The sequence below is a fragment of the Coenobita brevimanus genome, chromosome 6 (genome assembly GCF_032717465.1).
Source record: "Coenobita brevimanus isolate Jiangsu-jjx chromosome 6, ASM3271746v2, whole genome shotgun sequence".
In the NCBI taxonomy this organism is placed as follows: domain Eukaryota; kingdom Metazoa; phylum Arthropoda; class Malacostraca; order Decapoda; family Coenobitidae; genus Coenobita; species Coenobita brevimanus.
In genome coordinates, this window is record NC_136959.1 from 57,192,870 (window position 1) to 57,208,140 (window position 15,271).

The window sequence follows — 15,271 nt, forward strand, 5'->3', positions numbered from 1 at the left end:
CATCTGTGACGACCAGGACCGGGCCTCCCCTTTCGTGCTTCCACCTGCTGCTGCTGGAGAGCTGGGCGAGTCTATTTTGCCCTTTCTACCAGGGGCAAGGGGGTTGAGGGCAGCGTCGGGGCGTTTCCACCTGAGCTCGTCGGCGCCTCCTCCATCGGCGCCGCGCTGTTTACCCAGCTCTAGTCCCGCCCTGCCCTCTTTCGACCATCGTGCTGCCGGCCTCACCATCCACCGCCAAGCCCCGCCCACACTCGTCGATCATCGGGCAGCCGATCTCACCACCAACCATCGCACCTTCCCCTGCCTCTGCCGCCTTTCCCTCGTTCGCCAGTTTGCTGTCCCCGCTACATTCTCTTTGAGAGCTTTTTTTCTGCAGTTTCCCTGACGGGCTCTCTGTTTGCCCGTGCCCCACCAAGTGTGGGGCAAATATCACACAACAACACACAACAAGCAGCAATCTGGTAGATTCCATGCCCGCCAGATTCCATGAAGTTATAACGGCAGATGGAGGTTGGACAGGGTATTAACCTTTGGGCACGAGGTATCTCAGTGGTAGCAGCCTTGCCTCGGGATCCTGTTGTCAGGAATTAAATCTCCGCCTACGACGGTGCCTTGTCGGGGGTGGCGGGGGAGGTAGCGCCTCCTGTAACCTCGTTGGGGCCACATACACATTACACATTCTTTCCTAACTCTCGGGAATTTGTCAAGGTATTTTACTTTGCGATTTTACATCACTTCACATAAATATGCTTATAATGTCGAGGCAAAAATATACATAACTCTTGGGAATATGTCCAGACAAAATATATGTTACTACAATAATCACATATGTTTACAGTGTTTATGCATAATACATGTGAAAAATATTTTTGGTGTTTCAAATAACCAATAGTCATACCCACAAAACATTCTTTTTGCGCTGTGTGCATGTGTGTGTGAGATAACTAGTAACTGATCCACATTAGTTTGGTAAATAAAGAAGTGAAAAGTAACCACAAAGCCATATGGATACAGTTACACGGAAGAAGGGAAATATGGATGAACCATAGTTTTGATGGAAACAGTGTGCTATGGGACGATACGCACAATTACGAATGGGCGAGCTATCACCGATGATAAATGGAAACACCCCTCTATGAAAAATCATTCCTTCTACGGATGAAGCTTGGTGTTACCGAAAACACACACACACACACACACACACACACACACACACACACACACACACACAAACGCTGAATACATTGTATCGAATCACTTGGTGGTTTGGAAGTCTATATTTTCCATTCTTACTTTCGTAACTACAACTTACGTAAATTTTTCTTCGTGTCCCTATTTAACGAATATACAATGCCACATACAGTTCATATACATAATGACATCTATATAGCCATACTATGACTGCTTAACATTATATACAGCAGGATGATTAAACATACGACACACTCAGAGCGAAGCCTTGAATGGTTCATAAGGACTGTGTGTGTTCGTGCGTGTGTTACCTCGTGATAGTTTGAGTGGGCCGCCGTCCAGAAAGGTCGCTGTATTATCCTCCGGCACCGACGCAGGTGGGCTAGAGATCATGGTTTCCGAGTGTACAATCACAGCCTTTTTCCACTCTGCAGGCACAGTTTCACTCATCCGTGCCTTCTTACATATCTCCAACAAGCACTTCATTCCACTCTCTCCACTACACTTAAGCATCCCTGCATACACCTCATCAACCCCAGCTGCTTTCCCATTTTTCAGCCGTTTCACAGCACTCTTCATCTGTGCGAGTGTCACGTCTCCTGGCACTGCATTCCTTCTCTGCACACCCCCAAAACCAGTCATGTTTACAGCCGCTCTGCTCTCTCCATTCCGATTCATCAGGCTTTCAAAATTTTCTTTCCATCTGGTTCTTACATCATCTCCAGGGGTTAGTAAGCTACCACCTGCATCCTTCACACTCTCACATTTCTTTCCGCTTTCACTTCTACATTTCCGCACTTCTTTCCAGAATAACTTCCTATTTTCAGAGTAGTTCACATTCATTTTTCTTCCCAGATCATCATTTACTTCCTTTTTCCTCTTCACTAGTCTCTTTACGTGCTTCTTGCTCTCGATATACTCAGTTCTTATTTCAACTGAATCCCTATCCTGTAACCGCAATAGCCACTTCTTCCTCTTTTCCTCCACCGCTCTCTTAACCTCCTCATCCCACCATGCCATACCCTTCCTTTTTGTTGATACTCTTGCCACACCACACACCTCTTTAGCATTCCTAACTAAGCAATCCCCATATGCATTCCACAGGCCGTCCAGATCCCATTCATTCCAGTTCACTGATGCTAACTCGTCCTCTACTTTAGTCCTGTACTCATCTGCCACTTCTTTGATCCTCAGCTTCTCAAATTTCAGTCGTTCACCCTGACTGTTCCTTTCTCTCTTGATCCACCTCACTCCTATCAGCTTGATCTTGCATACCACAATCATATGATCTGACAAACCTCCACATCGTCCTCTCACAGCCCTCGTATCAGCTACCATTCCCATCATCGACCTCTCTACGAGTACGTGATCAATCAGGCTTCTTTCAACACGATCCCCGTTTCCTCAATACCATGTACATTTATGTGCATCTTTGTGCTTGAAATACGAATTACAAATGCACAACCTCCTCTCCTGACACATATCCTTTAGTCGATTCCCATTATCATTTTCTCCTGGTACCCCATAACAACCCATTATGTCATCCTCAGGACCAGTGCCTACTCTTCCGTTCATATCCCCCATCACGATCACTTTATAGCTCCTGGGCATTTCTCCCACTACTTCACCCAGCTCATCCCAAAACCTGTCTTTCTCTCTCTCTCACTCCTGTCCTCACAGGGTGCATACACTACAATCACTGCCAATTTCACCTTCTCAAACTTGAACTTGACATACATGCCCCTCGAGCTGACACATTTGTAGTCTCTGATTCCACTTTGCCACACCTCATTCATCGACAAAGAAACTCCCTCCTTACATCTTCCTCTCCCAATCATTCCCGATCTTACACATTTCACACTCTCCCACTCCACTTTGTACCCCTTCATCTTCGTTTCACATAATGCCATCACAGCGTATCTCGCGGTCTTGAACACATTCACCACTTCCACCCTCTTGCTCTCCTCATTCACATCTCTCACATTCCACATGGTCACGCGAGTCTACTCATTTGGCTGGGGCCCTGGGCAGGTATTGGGCCCTCTGAGGCTCTCTGAAACGACTGCCATGATTAAGTGATTTTGGATAGGGGAATCTGGGGGACACTTAACCCTGCCAGAAACCCCGGTTATTGCCGCTTACAAGCAACTACTGCTAATTGACTGTTGATTATCTATTCGATTATAATACCCGAAAATGATGAGTTGGGAAGCGCCCATTCATGATTTAGTGCTCTACATGATCTAGCAAGAGATTTAAAGTTGGCGGGTAAATAATTTCCGTTCGTGTTCGGGTAGCAACACAAGTAGCTATTGCGTAACACCTCAGGAATTGACAGCAGTATAATTTTAAACTCAATCTTTTGTCGATAGTGCCCTTTACACTGATGGGAAACAATGCAGTGATAAACAACTTTTTACGGGGGGAGGAAAAAGAAACAGCGAGTGTAATTATAAAAACATATCCCTTGGCCAATCTTTGCTTTGTACGCTTCATATATGAAAAACAGAAGAAATATGAAAGAGGCAGACACGTTTTGCCTATTAAAGAGGTAAATAATTCCACATTCTTATGCTTTGGAGCGCGAGGCTTGATACAAGTTTACACATAGCGTCTCTCAGAAGCGTCTACTTCCATCAAAACATCGAGCAAGCGTAAGCCTCACTTGAGTACTGCATGTTTTTAGCTAAGAATTAACTGTTATGTTGGGAAATTTGTATCAGATATCTTTCATACTTGTTCTTAAGAAAGCAGGGCATGATTTTAGTGAATGTTGCTCATGAATATATGGAACTTCACTTCTAAATCACGAGTTGAGTGTGGCCGCCAGGGAGGATAGGCAGGCGGGCGCATAATTGAACCACCCGGCCGGGGATCTTTGAGGCGGCACAAGCTACTAGAGAGGCGCGGGGTTCGATGGTAGCGTTGTTTTGCCACCATCATGGCCCCTACCAATTAAACTCTTGAATCAGATGTTATGTAGCAGCCATGCTGGCAATATCTTGAAAATTTGAAGCATTCAGGCAACTGAATGACCAGGTGGTTACGGGAAGTCCTGACTAGGAAATAATCTGATAGTATTTCCTTAGTAGTGAATATTAACGGTACATTGGCCCTTGGAAAAGAAGTGCAGGTGCTTAGGCATAGTGTAATTACACATAGCTGTATGAAATGACTGTTTGCTCTAATTACAGGAACTGTTGGGTTCTGTATTCACAACCCCAGTCAGGAACTCCTTTAGGGTATTTGGGTTGATAGTAATATGTCAAGTGATCTCAGACATAATTGATAATGATACTTAGAATAGTTAATTTTATGCAAAAGCCACTGATATTTAAGCTGTGAAGCTCTGCCTATATTATTATGTAATGCTTTGGTCAATTTTCGGTAATTCACATCACTCAATCTAGGAAATCTTACACAACCACCTTGTAGGCCATGTTATTTTGAGTCTGTTCCAGGGTAAATATTTACAAGTTGCCAATACACCCCTCCAGGTTGTGCAGTATATTTTTCTGGTAGTTTTTGATGAGTTTTGAGTGGTTTTGACCCTCATTTTTGTTGGAAGTGCTTCATTTTTCCTCTTTTCCAATCATGAACTTTGGATGAGGAGGTGAAATGAAGCATTTTAAACAAAACGAAGGCAAGAATCACTCAAATCGCATTAAAAACCACCAGAAAAATATACTGCACAGTCGGTTAACCAAACCAAACCTACCTAACCAACCCAACTTAACCAAAGAGACCTAACCAAACCAAACAGACCTAACCTAACCGACAGAAAATGAAGGCAGAAATCACACAATCTATCTATCTATCTATCGCCAGACGCCTCAAACCCGTTCGGGGTGGCCACAAACAAATCGCCTCCAAGTCGCCCTGTCCCCCGCCATTTCACTGCCCTGCTCCCAACTCACACCCCCCTCTCTCATATACCTCTCCACCCCATCCCTCCATCTCATCCTCGGCCTCCCCCTCCCTCTTCCCCCCTCCACCTCACTCACATACACTCTCTTCGTCAGTCTTTCGCCCTCCATTCTCTCCACATGGCCAAACCACCTCAGTGTGTTCCTCATAACTCTTCCTATCACATCCACATCCACACCACCAGAAAAATATACTGCACAACCAGTAAACCTAACCAAACAGACCTAAACTAACATAACCTAACGTGCTGTAGCGGAATGCTTACCATAGAGATACGATGGTCCAGGTTGTGCAGTATATTTTTCTGGTGGTTTTTTATGTGATTTGAGTGATTTTTGCCCCCCCCCCTTTTTTTTTTTTTTTTTTTTTTTCAAAAATACTGTACTTCATTTCACCTCATTGAGTCAAAATTCATGATTAGAAAAGAGACAAAATGAAGCATTTCCAACAAAAGTGAAGGTCAAAATCATTCAAATCTCATAAAAAACTAGCAGAACATATACCAGGTACACCGTGTTTTCTCAATAACTCAATGGCTTCCGGTTGCGAGTGGAAACTCTTATTGTCGTGTAAATAATCAATATTACACCCAGTGGACAGATCATGTCCTTCTTTGTCGGAAGCCATAGTGAGAAGGATTTGAATTCTTCACCCAGAAGGAGTCAAAGACCGCGCTTCAAGTTGATTGGTAGAATACCATCACGTGACATAAAGTACGGTATGCCAATGAGTGGTTGAAACAGACCCAGGAGACACATGCGCAGTCGATGGAAAGAGAAACACACGTATGAATGCATGCATTTTTTTGTGTGGACTGGCCGAGTGAAGATGCATGGTATGGTTTTTTGGAAAATTTAATTAAAATCATTTGCTCTGTAAATATCCATTTCTGAATGGGGTTATGGGGGTTCATCAGCATTCTTAGGTAATAATAAACAGTGCGTTTATGGTGGTAATATCCCTGAACTGCATATTGGCAACTTGTAAAATAGTACCTATTCCACTATAAACTTTTAATTACCTTGGATCTCTGCCGATGTCTGCTAGTAGCCAGCCATATTTAACGTTCTTAATGCGCCTTTTTTTTTTTTTTTTTTTTTTTTTTAATAAGCTGGCTGTCAAATGCAAGTGGGGTTGGTTAAGTTTGGTTGAATCATTGTTTTGACATGAGATACAGTGACACCTCCAGTCGGAGTGATGGTTGGTAAGCAACATGGTCAGTCAGTGTAAACAACTTGGTTAGTCAGTGTGATCGTTGGTAAACATTGTCACAGGCGACCTGGCGACTTCCTTAACTACCCAAAAATAGTATATTTTGCCTTGGGTAGACCTACTCTCCAAAATGAGTGATTTCCAACAAAAATGAAGCTCAGATTCATTCAAATTGCACCAAAATTGACCAGAAATTATATATTTTTTTTATTCAGAATTAAGTTATGTGAATTATTGAAAATTGACCAATACTTTCATTAATTCTTTTCCAAACAGGCACGGCCTTTCCATATCTTCTATTGAAATAGTCTTTCACATGTTACTTGTCGTTATTCCTGGATTACCACAGGTACTGGGCATTTTTATAAACTTACCTCTGAAAGCCATAAATGAGGATTTAGAATGCCTAAATATTCAGCTGGTGTCTACCAGCAGCTGGCCTTATTTAATGTTTCTAATGCACATTTTTTTATTTGAAAGCTGGCTGTGAAACACAAGTGAGGTTAGGTTGATTTTGGTTCGGTTAGGTTAGGCCTGGTTATATTATAAAGTTTCCCATAGCTTTGACACGGGATACTCTGACACATCCAGCTGGAATGATTGTTGGTAAACAAAGCAGCCAGTTGGAGAGATCATCGGTTAACACTGCTGCGGACGACCTAGCTGCTTCCTTAAATACCCCAAAATAGGTATATATATATATATATATATATATATATATATATATATATATATATATTTTCAATCACTTCTTGCAGCCACAATTCAGCAGTTAATTATGCGTGTTGCATATGTACCAAAATTACTTACCTTGAGATTGTGAGTTTGTTATACAATAGGTGGAATTGCCTCGCCTGTGTGGTAAAGAATTACTGTACGGTACCATGGTTTCTTTGTTGTTGTTGTTCAGTTTTGGTAGTCTTTTCCATTGGAAATCATTTGTTTTCCAGTTCAGATACCCCTTATTCCAGGGGTGTTATTGGGAGAACATTTGATTTGCATAGCTTTGACACAGGATACATTGACGCGTCCAGTCTGAGCGATGGTTGGTAAATAAAGCAGCCAGTTCGAGAGATCGTACTGGTACTTGAAGCCCTTTCACCTGACTTCAGAAATAGACTCCCGTGGGCGATGTATGCTGATGATTTGGTGTTGATTGCATAGAATGAAAGGCAGGCGGAGGAAAGATTTAGGAAGTGGAGAGGTGGTTTGGGACACAAGGGCAAGAGTAAATGCAGATAAAACAAAAGTGATGGCATCTAAGGCTGGGTGTGGTACTGTCAAAGAAGAGGAAGAGTGACCATGTGTGATTTGCCACAAGGGTGTGGGAATGGTATTAGAGGTGCACTGCTAGATAATGCTGATTTCTTGTGTGTGGTGTGTAGGGGAGAGCATGTGGAGATTGCCAGGTGTGAAAGGATTGAACTTGCTGTTGAGTCTCTTGAGTGTGTGGAAGAGTTTTGTTATTTGAGAGACATGTTATGTGCTGGAGGTGGGGCAGGAGCTAGCTTTGTGGCTAAGGTGAGGAGTGATTGGAAGAAGTTGAGGGAGCTGTTGCCTCTCCTGACATTGAGAAGGCTCTCCCTCCATGCGAAGGGACTTTTGTTTGTGGCATGGGAGTGTAATGCTGTATAGTAGTGGGACCTGGGAAGTAAAGGAAAAAGATATTCACAGGTTCAAGCGTACAGAGGTGGCAGTGATCAGGTGGATGTACAGTGCGTCCCTGAGTGTGAGACCTGGGGGTCTAGGTTTACACTGGAAGAGTTAGGAGGTAGGTTGGGACTGGAGTGTATTGATGCTGTGATGAGAAGAGATACATTGAAGTGGTTTGGGCATGTGGAGAGGCTAGGGAATGATAATTGGGTGTAGAAAGTGTTAATGTTCGGGGTAGGGTTGTGAGAGGTAGACTGAAAAAGACCTGGGATGAGGTCATTGGGTGTGACCTCAGATATAAGGGATTGAATAGAGAAGCTGCCAGAGATCGAGCATCAAGGAGAGTTGCCATCAGGTGACCAAGGCCGACGCATGCAAGCATGTTGGAGCCTTAATAAACTAAACAAATTAATCTACATAAAAAGTGAACATATATATATATATATATATACTGTAGCAAAAAAAAAAAAAAAAAAAAAAAAAAATAGAGGAACACAGTTTCATTGCTGAAATCTTCTCAGATGCCATTCAACCTTATCAAACCCAAATAGCAGTCAAATGAGAGACCTTACATTACACATGCACAGAAGCTTAACTGGAAGAGCTCTGTCCCCCGCTGATTCCCCTAAATATATTTCACTGGATCCTTTTTTTTTTTTTTTTTTAAAGGAAGAAGGAACCAAAGGCCACGAGCCCGCAAACTGTTCCTTCCAAGAGAAAAACAAGGTACAAGGGAGAGCCAAATTCAAGATCCGATCATTTCGAGATGCCTGGGCACACTGCGTTTGAAAAGACGAGATCAAAGGAAGCAGGAAATACAGACAGAGGGAGACAGGTCCATAGTTGACCTGTTGCATAAATGAAGGACTGGGAGTAACGTTTAACTCTTACATTCAAGAGTTGGACAGAAAAGGGATGAGAGTTTGCTGCTAGATGGGTGCTAAGCGCCCGTTGTAGAAGTGGAGGAATGCAAGCAAACAGTTCAAAGGAGCAGTGACCACTGAAGTAGTGATAGAAAAGAGATAAAGATTCAACAGTGCGGCAAAGAGACAGAGGTTAAAGGGAGTCAGTAAGAGGAGGAGAGTTGATGAGACGAAAAGTCTTTGACTCCACTCTATTGAGAAGAGCTGTATGTGGGGAGCCTTCCCACACATGAGAGTTGTACTCCATACAGAGGCGGATAAAACCTGTGTATAAAGTCAACAACTGTGCAGGGGTAAAAAAGGAACGGAGTCGGCTTAGCACACCTAATTTCTTGGAAGCAGATTTTACAAGAGATGTAATATGATCTTTCCAAGATAAGTCCTGAGTGAATGAAACCCCAAGCATGTTCAAGGACAATGCAGGATTAAGCTGAATATTATTAAACATTAGAGGGTACACCTGTGGAAGATTTTGTCGGCTTGATGGGTATAAGAACTGAGTCTTTGATGCATTAAAAACAAGATTATTTTTACCCCAGTCAGAGATGCGAGCCAAGTTAGACATTAGGTGTGCCATAGCCTCATCCCTTGTCTGTTGCAGTAACTGCTGAGATGGACGTTGCAGGAACCTAATGGAAGGGTGAAGGGTGGAATCATCAGCGTACGAGTGGATAGGGTTAGAAGTACAGCTTAGAAGGTCATTTGATGAATAAAAGGAAGAGAGTTGGTGATAGAACAGAGCCCTGAGGAACACCATTGTTGATAGATCTAGGAGGAGAACGATGGCCGTCTACAACAGCGGCTATAGAACGACCAGAAAGGAAGCTATAGATGAAGGCACAGATACAGTAGAAGGATAGAAACTGTAAGAGGGCAGTTTGGAAATTAAAGGTTTATGCCAGACTCGATCGAAAGCCTTTTAGATGTCAAGTGCAATGGCAAAGCTTTCGCCAAAGTCTCGAAAGGAGGATGACCAGGAGTCTGAAAGGTAGGTGAGAAGGTCGGCAGTGGAGCAGCCCTGACGGAACCCATGCTGATGATCAGAAAGAAGATTGTGATAGGAAAAATGCTTTAAAATTTTTCTATTAAGAACTGACTCAAAAACTTTTGAAATACAGGATGTTAAAGCAATTGGACGATAGTTAAAGGGTTGGGAATGGTCACCCTTCTTTGGGACTGGTCACCCTTCTTTGGGACTGGCTGAATGAGAGCAAACTTCCAGCAAGAAGGAAAGGTACAAGTTGATAGGCTAAGGCGAAAGAGTTTACTTAGGCAGGGTGTAAGCACAGAAGCACAGTTCTTGAGGACAGTAGGAGGGACGCCATCAATACCATATGCCTTGTTAATATTGAGGCCTGTGCTGGCAGAGAATACATCAGCTGAAGAAATTTTATTATCAACCATGAGGAAGTCAGAGGGGGGAAGTGATGAAGGAACAGCACTGGAATCATCTAAGGTGGAGTTGGAGGAGAAAGTCTGAGCGAAGAGATCTGCTTTATCAGTAGAAGAAATAGCTACAGAACCATCAGAGTAGAAAAGAGGAGGGAAGGATGATGAGGTAAAGTTGTTAGAAAGGTTTTTGGCAAGGTGCCAGAAGGAGCGGGAAGAATTTGAGTTGGAGACTTGAGAGCATTTATTACAGATGAAATTATTTTTAGCAGAGCGAAGAACAGACAGCACGATTCCGGGCAGAAACGTATAAAAGATGTGATTCAGGGGTGGGTTGGCTCCGGTATCTTTTATAGGCCCTCTCCTTATTGCAGACAGCATTAGAACAAGCATAATTAAACCAAGGCTTCCTTGCATCAGTCAAAGGATATGAGAAAGGAATGTATGCTTTCATGCCTGAAAGAATAACCTCCGTAATGCGCAAGGCACACTCAAATGGCTCCCGACCATGGAAGTAATAATCATTCCAGGGAAAATCAAAGAAGTACTGCTTGAGGGCCTCCCAATTTGCAGCTCCAACGTGCCACAGATTACGTTTCTTTGGAGGGTCCACAGGCCGTACTGGAGCGATAGGACAGGTTAAGGTACAGTAATTAGGTTGTGATCGGAGGAGTTCAACGGAGAGAAAATATTAACAGTGTAAGCAGAAGGATTAGTTGTGAGGAAGAGATCAACTATGTTGGAGCTCTCTCCAAGGTGGTCAGGGATACGGGTAGGGTGCTGTACAAGCTGCTCTAGGTTATTATGGATAGAAAAGATGTAGGCTTGTTCACCAGGTGGATCAGTGAAAGGAGAGGAGAGCCAAAGGTGGTGGTGAACATTGAAATCTCCTTGATTGGAGATTTCTGAGAAAGGAGAAATGGGTAGAATATGTTCCATCGTGGAAGTAAGATAGTCGAAGAATTTTTGATAGTCAGTAGAATTCGGGGATAAGTAAACGGCACAGATATATTTAGTCAGAGAATGACAGGAAAGCCGAAGCCAGAGAGTAGAGAATTCCAAAGAATCGAGTTCAGGAACACAAGAGCAAGATAAGTCATTGCGTATATACAGACATCAGCCACATTTGGCTTTGAAATGAGTATAGAGAAAGTTGGAGGATACAGAAAAGGGTTTGCTGTCAGTTGCCTCAGACAGCTGAGTCTCAGTTAGGAAGAGAAGGTGAGGTTTAGAGGAGGAGAGGTGGTGCTCAACAGAACGAAAGTTAGAGGAAAGGCCGCGAATGTTGCAGAAATGAAGAAGTGAGTCAGATAGTGGTTCCAGGCAGCTCAAGTCGTCACCGGGAGAGGGGCGGAAGGTGGGGGCATTTATGGTCCTCCCCCCAGGGACTTCGAGACTGTGTATAATCCATGATTCAGAAGTTGATCATAGCCTCCTGGTCATCATAAAACTCCCCATCGTTTGGAGTAATTTCCAATAACATGCACAACACAACAGCCATGACCATTGATTTCAAATCCTTGGTGTACAATATTATAGTACAAAAGTTAGGGCTCTGATTGGTTGTAAATACTGTAAAGAAAGTTAGTGCTGATTTGTTATGTTCTGAGGAAGGCTGCTAGAGGGGTGGTGGGAGGAGGTTAGCACACAATTAGCACATTAAATAATAACCTTTTTTTTTTTTCTTCAAAATAAGCATTATAAAAGTAAAGTGTGTCTGAATGTTCGTAACATCAAAAATAAAACTATCTATCTATCTATCTATAGGCCGACGCCCTAATCCCGCAAAGGGTGGCCGCAGACAAAACGGCTCCAAGTCACTCTGTCACCCACCATTTGACTCCCCTCCCCCCAACTCACCCCCCCCTCCCTCACATACCTCTCAACTCCATCCCTCCACCTCATCCTTGGTCTACCCCTCCCTCTCCCTCCCTCCACCTCACCTACATACACCCTCTTAGTCAGTCTTTCATTCTCCATTCTCTCCACATGTCCAAACCACCTCAGTGTATTTCTCCTAATCTTTTCAACCACATCCACATCTACCCCACAACGTTCCTTCACTTCTTCATTCGTCAACCTGTCCCTCCACGTCACTCCACATGCTCCTCTCAAGTAACTCATTTCCACTGCTCTCACTCTTGACTTGTTCCCCTCTTGCAAGGTCCACGCCTCGCTTCCATACGTCAGGTTAGGGATCACAATACCATCATGCAGTGACTTCTTAACTTCCATACTCACCTCCCTATTTCTCATCACTGCTTTCAGTGTACCAAAACCTTTCTTCCCTGCTGTACCCTTTCACGTACTTCATCCCCCAAAGTTCCATCCTTACTCATCACACTACCCAAGTACTTGAATGCACTCACATTCTCCATATCCTCACCATCCAACCTCACTGCACACTCTGTGACTTTATTCCTCTCAAACACCATAACTTTACTTTTGTTTACATTAACTTTCAGCTTCCTCCTCCTACACACTGTCCCAAATTCATTCACCAAACCTTGCAACTCCCATTCATCTTCACTCAACAATACTGTATCATCAGCAAACAGCAACACCGGAAGCTTCCAAATCTCACCCTCATTCATTAGGGCCACCCCCACATCCACTGCCCTACCTTGCACCTCCTTTACAACCCCATCCATATATATATTAAACAGCCATGGAGACATCACACACCCCTGTTTCAGTCCCACATTGAAATCAAAGAACTCACTCAGCTCACCATCCACTCGCACCGTAGCCCTAGCTCCATCGTACATACTCTTCACAGCACTCAACAATTTCCCCTCCACTCCATATATTCTTAATACCTTCCACATACCTTGCCTATCTATTCTGTCATAAGCTTTCTCCAAGTCCATGAAGGCAGCATACATTTTCCTTCCCTTCTCTAGATACTTCTCCACTAAACATCTTAGAACAAATATCTGATCTACACACCCTTTTCCCTTCCTAAATCCCCCTTGTTCTTCTCCAACTAGCTCCTCTGTCATATGCCTAACCCTATTAATGAGTATTCTACCATATATTTTACCAGTCACACTAAGAAGGCAAATACCCCTATGGTTACCACATACTTCTCTCTCCCCTTTTCCTTTGTACAGAGGAACAATTATACCTGATTTCCAGTCCTCTGGAACCCTTCCCTCTTCCCAAGCCAATCTACACAACTTCCATATCCACTCCACAACAGTCTCACCCCCACACCTAAGCATTTCACCACACACTCCATCAATTCCTGGGGCCTTTCCCAGCTTAATCTTCTTCATCGCTTCCACTACTTCCGACCTACTGATCTCTTCCTCCCTCCTCTCATCTCTTCTTCTCCCAGCCATTCCCCAACCACTTATACTCACACTGCTCTCACTCTCTACATTCAACAAATCCTCAAAGTGCTCTTTCCATCTCCTCAATTTCTCTCTCTTCTCCACCAACAATCTATTATTCCTATCTTTCACTTCCCTACTATTTCCCCTTTCACACTGCCTTACTTTCTTTACCTCCTTCCAAAACAATTTCTTACTCTCCCTCCATTTCACACTCAGATTCCTCCCAAACTCCTCATCCACTTTCTTCTTACTCTCCTTCACCAGTCTCTTAACCTCCCTTCTCCTGCTCACATATACCTCTCTCTTCTCTCCCTCAACTTCTCCCCTACCTCTACTCGCCAACCATTCACCATATGCCTTCTTCTTTTGTTTCACAGCTCGTTTCACCTCATCATTCCACCATGCTGTCCCTTGCACACCCTTGCATCTCCTCCTCACTCCACAAACCGCCTCACACGCTGCGCTTATCTCTTCCGTGAATATCTTACATATGTCTTCCACCCCTTCCATCTGCTCTAGCTCATACCTTCCCAATCTTTCTTCCACTATGCTCTTATACTCTGTCCTTTTCTCACTATCTTGCAATTTCTCCACTCTTCTCACAGGAGCTGCTTCCTCCTGTCTTCCCCTTCGTCTCCTCAACCACTTTCTTTGCAACTCTACCTTGGCCATCACTAAGTGATGGTCCGAGACTCCATTCCCCCACCCTCTCCACACCCTTGCATCCAACACTTGTCTTCTCATTCGCTCATCCACACACACGTAGTCTATCATTGCCTTTCGTTCAACAAGTTCACCATCCATCCTCCTCATTACTCTCCATGTATACCGGTGGATCATCTTATGACGAAAGTAGGTGTTGGCTATTGCCAACCCCTTACCAGCACAGATGTCCACCAAAGCATTACCATTCCCATCTACTTCAGCTGGCACACCCCACTGACCAACCACTCCATCCACTCGTACATTCTCAACTTTGCCATTCATGTCTCCAATCAGCAGCACTCTCTCGCTCCTCTCAAACTTGTCCATACATGCTTCTACTCTCGCCCAAAACTCATCTTTCACTCTTGCCACTCGATCCTCTGTTGGAGCATACACACATACAATCGCCCATGCTTGTATACCTACTTTCATCCTCACCCATACAATCCTTGCACCCACTGTTCCATACTCTCTTATATTCTCCTTCCACTTCTTGTTTATCATCAGACATACTCCCTCTCTTGCCCTCTCATTCTCACTGACTCCCGCACATATACCTACACCGTATTCCCATTCTCTCATCCTTTCACCTTTCCATTTAGTTTCAATCCACATATATCCACTTTTGCATCCTCAAGCACCTGGACAATCTCTCTCTCTTTCACTTCATCATTCACGCCTCTCACATTCCACGTTCCTACCCTTAGAATGTCCTTTGTCCGTTCCTTAGTCGTCAACGTATGGTCCGTCCGGGTCCGAGGCTCTTTATTTGCTTTTTTAGTTAGTTCTTTTTACGGGGTGGGGCACTAACCCACCACCAACCCTTTTAGTCGCCTCGTACGACAAGCAGGGATACTGGGGGAGTATTCTTGAAACCCCCCTACCCCCTTGTTGGCTAAACAATCTGACTGTTGTATGATTTGGTGTGAAGTG

At 43.8% G+C, this 15,271-nt stretch overlaps 1 protein-coding gene across 2 annotated transcripts in view; it reads left to right on the plus strand.

The window, feature by feature from the left end:
• The first annotated feature begins 3,822 nt into the window (after positions 1-3,822).
• LOC145399827 (pseudouridylate synthase 7 homolog) overlaps positions 3,823-15,271 on the plus strand; it is a 135,597-nt gene continuing 124,148 nt past the window's right edge. Inside the window, exon 1 of one of the 2 annotated variants that reach the window (XM_080272393.1) lies at positions 3,823-3,845. The gene's annotated coding sequence lies outside the window, so the exon portion shown is untranslated. Of the gene's footprint in view, positions 3,846-6,891; positions 7,020-15,271 lie in introns of those variants that run through there. The other variant, XM_080272402.1, reaches the window with a different exon arrangement.